Raw genomic sequence first — 4,431 nt, 5'->3', positions numbered from 1 at the left:
CCTTCATTATTTTCTTCCATGCAATGGAATCGTTTAGGCTGCTGTTCAGGAACCATAAATGTTGAAATACACTAACCTAACCATCCTCTGGACTTTTTTACCTTAAATGTCAAAAAAGTAAATAACCTTATCTACTATTATTTAAATTATCAACTATTTAAGATTTAATTTTGAATTTCTACATGAAATCTTATCTGCTTCACTAACTTATGTAGCAAAAATTAAACCTTTAGAGCTTAACACATTTGCTTAAGAAAAAAAAATGCCTGATAAAACATAAAGTTAATAGAAGAGCTAAAATTGATGTGTAGAAGCTGGGTGTATAGATCCAAGAAAAGCAGAGAGTTTTCTTGATAAATCTGTAAATGTGAATGTAGAGAAAATCTGCAACTGTTAAATATATTTTATATGGACTTGTATATTATATGAATAATAAACACAGCGATAAACAGTTCCTAAAAAGATCCATATATTGAAACATCAAAGCTCAAAAAAAAATGAATATAATGGTTTGAAATACAAGTACACCAGAAAACTGCTAGAGAATTTACTAGTATGACGGTCATTGACAACTACCTCTAACAATAATATTCAGTAAGAACCAGACTACAAAATCAAAATGGTATCAATAGCGGCTCTCTACTAACATCTCATTAGCAAATGACTTCTATTATCACACTCCTTTAAACATTTATGACATTTGGAAATGAATAATATCACCAAGCACTACCAAAGAAACTATGGAACCTTCAGTTTTTGTCTCAGGAGGTAAAATGTGATTCTGACCTGATGAAGGAAAATCCATCCTAAAGGTCCAACAGAGCACTTTTTAAAATATCTTTTAAAAATTCCCAAACACAAAAGAAGACTAGTGTTAAAAATAAAATGTAAAAAGAGATAAAACTTCTGACACCTCCAAAAGCACTAAAATAARAAACTATACTTCAGTCATTTACAGAGATTTCATTTTACATCTTTGGTGAGGGATTTTATCTGGCTTCCTTTAAATCATCTAGAATCCATTTATCCTAATCCAAATGTAGTGAAAACAACATTACTGGACAAGCTGCAGGACTAACACTTTCGCGGTGTGATATCCATGAGAGTCCAACTCACACTCTTCTTTGAGCATTTGGAGCTTCTGAATGAAGAAAGAAAACYCCTAAAACACAACAACACACAGATAAATGGGTTTTGATCTCATCTGTAAAGACATTTACAGCAGCCTGTCCACAACAGTTTCCCTGGGACCCAAGCAATTTAGAAGTTTGAAAAATTAATAGGTTTTAGAGTGGTTTAATTGTTTTATGCTATTAATAAATTAAGATGCTGAACCATTCCTACATGTTYTACATATGTCTGTCACTTCCTTTAGAACAAAAAAGCATTATAAAATGAGGCAGASTGCCTTCCCTACAAGTGAATTGCACAGAAGTAAGGCTGGTACTTGCTCATGAACGGCAGCAGGGTGTCTGTGGTCACACAAAACATTAGTATTAAATGCCACAATTGAATTACTTCAGGCAACGGTAATTAGAAGGTCATAGCACCAAAGTATCCTTGAAAATAGAGAGGTAGAATTATACTCTTAAAAAAAAAAAAAGGGGGGGGCGGGGGGAGAAGAAAGAAAGATTAATTTAGCCAGGAATTGATGTCAGTTTCCCTGTTTAAGCTGAGGAACTTCATGTTCAATTATTGTTTGCTACTGAGACACTAAATACATGTTGTTCTGCTGTCTTGGGCTGTCTGTTCTCATTCACTGCTGGCATGTACCTTTGTCACCCACAAATGTGTTTTATCTGACCTAACTTCAGGCATCTAGAAGACAGGCCTCTAGTCAAAGATGGGCTTCTAGGGGCTCCTCTCTACTGGAGTTGACAAAGAAAATAAAAAGCAATTCACGTCACTGCTTTTAGAGCGAGATGTGTTGGAGCGATAGGTGCCCATCCACCATAGGGACTAGTTGAGGCTGGAACCTTTGGTTTTGGTAGTGAGAAGAATTCTACACCAATGGCTAAAAGATACAAATGTATTTGCAAGAGTTCAGTCAGGACATTGTTGATGTATTCTGCAAATGAAGGCATAATACCAAAATGTGAAGTTAATTTACAGATGATAGCTCTAAAACTAGTGTTTATTGAGTGCATATGTATATGTGAACTATGATTGGACTAGAGGTTGGACTAAGGTTGGACTGAATGATCTCTAGAGGTTCCTTCCAACCTTAACCATTCTGTGATTCTGTGAAGATTATATATGATTAGGATACTTACTCATGACATAGACAGAACAATGTCCTCCACCTTGCATCTTTGGGTTGGCAGGTTTTATCCTTTTTCTGCAGCTGAGATATAGCTGAGATATTTCTGATCGCTGTGATACCACAGACCAAAGAACCATGAATCGAAAGGCTGAGGCTGATACTACAACCTGCCACATGTAATTCCCATATACCACAGCTCCAGAAAACTACCAGTRTTTAGCACAGTTGGAGCAAGTATCCTTGTTTGGGTTCTCTATTCATGTCAGCACATCTGGGAATAAGACTCCTGCTATTAATGAATCGCCACAGTGTCGTGTGTCCCAACAGCATCTCCACAACCATTCCAGACAACTTGTACTGACTGTTGCAGTGAGTTCCACTCAGGAAAACAAAAATATCAAAGTAATTATAATCATAGCACTACTTCATCTATCTTCTTGGAATGACAAGGAAAGAGATAAAAATAATTTTAGTTCAGCTTCAAATTTTAATGACTTTCCGTTGAACCCGGTCATTTTGGGTACTGCACCCTCTGTTTATCACAGCAACACATTTATAAGCAGCAACCTCTCTACCCCTCAGTCCTTGTTTTGCCAGGCTAAGCTTGTTCAGTCTTGTTCTCATGAGGCAGACTCCTCATTACCTTTAACATTCTTTTAGTGTTTCCCTGCTCCTGCTCTCATTTTTCTCAAACCTACCTCTTGAATGAGCTGAGTACAGTATTTCTAGTCAGATCTTATGCTTTCTGCTTTTCTCTCTTTCTACTGGAAATACCTCTGCTGCTGCAACATAGGATCACATTTGCTTATTTACCAGAGGACCCTGAAGGCATAGGAACCCTACAGAACCCTTCGTTTCTCCGGCTCTCACCACTGTGCTTCGTGGCATCTTTGTGCTGTAGGCCTTGGAGCGCAGCGTCCTCAGGATAGGYGCCTTGTTGGATCCAGAGCACAAGTGCCTGATTTTATATATGGTGTATCATTTCATCAGCTCAGTTAGCTTTGTAGGATCTTGGCCTGTCTCTTTAGTCTATAAATAAATAATGACAGTTTTATAAATAACATAGTTTCTAACCAGCTGAAACTGTGTTATCTTTGTAACTTTTGCCAATCAGTAGAGGAATGTGAATGACAGTCATGGGATCTGCAATTTAAAAAAAAAAAAAAAAGTATAACAGTAAATAATTACACATAAGAACCACACAGTAAATAAATATAATTACATATAAGAGCCACACAAATGTTCTGATACTAGCAGCAAGGATTCATACAGTATTTCGGAATATACACAAAGCATTTGCATGTAGGTAGGTCTGCAAGTGTTTTTAGCCAGCTGTTCAATGTTCTCCCAGTGTAAATAGATGATCAATCATTCTTTTTTATTGTTTTAAAGAATAGTTTGAAACGACGCAGTGAGAGTTCGTACTGCCTGTTCTTTTCGTTCCCTTATCAATGAAAGTTCTAATGTTATAAAAGTTGCATTGTTTTCTTCTGGCAGCAGCTCTCCATATCGAGCTCCACTGTCATTTCTGAAATTTTCTGGTCAGTGAGAGTTTAGGCGCAAGCCTCCGAAAGGGACAAACCTGCATGAAGTAAAGAGCAGATCAACCTTCCTAGTAAGTAAAGACACAAATAAAAACACTAAAGGGGAGACTGTGCATTCCCATGCTGGGAACTACTGTACCCTAGTGCAGAGCTTTGAAGTGTATCTATATGTAAGGAGGAATTTGAATTCCTCCAGGAATTTGAATTCTCCTGCTCACTCGAAGTTACGGACAGAGGTTCAGCTCCAGCGCTCACTTTGRAGCTTTACACAGGGCACAGCCCAAGGCAGCGTCTCCCCTCGTATTCCCGTGCTCCCTAGGACAAGCCAGCGACACCGTTTCCCACAGAAATAGCAGGAGGAGTGCTGGGTTTTAGCTCTGTTGCAAGAACTTGGCCTTGAAATGCAACCAGGAAGGCTGCTTTCCTCAAAGGAATGGAGAGAGATGCGCAGGATGGTGGCAACCTCCTCTAGCAGCGACAGCGGGCTGGGCAACCGGTCACGGGCCCGGGCCCGAGGAGCATCCCGCGCTTTGGCTCCGCGCGGGCGGGCGGCGGGACAGGGCGGCTGCCCAGGGCCGCAGGGCGCTGCCGCCGGCTCCAGCCTCGGCCTCCGCGGGGCACGTG

This window comes from Nothoprocta perdicaria, unplaced genomic scaffold (assembly GCF_003342845.1).
Source record: "Nothoprocta perdicaria isolate Ctin4 unplaced genomic scaffold, notPer1 scaffold_109, whole genome shotgun sequence".
Lineage (NCBI taxonomy): Eukaryota > Metazoa > Chordata > Aves > Tinamiformes > Tinamidae > Nothoprocta > Nothoprocta perdicaria.
This window is presented reverse-complemented; position numbering follows the sequence as displayed.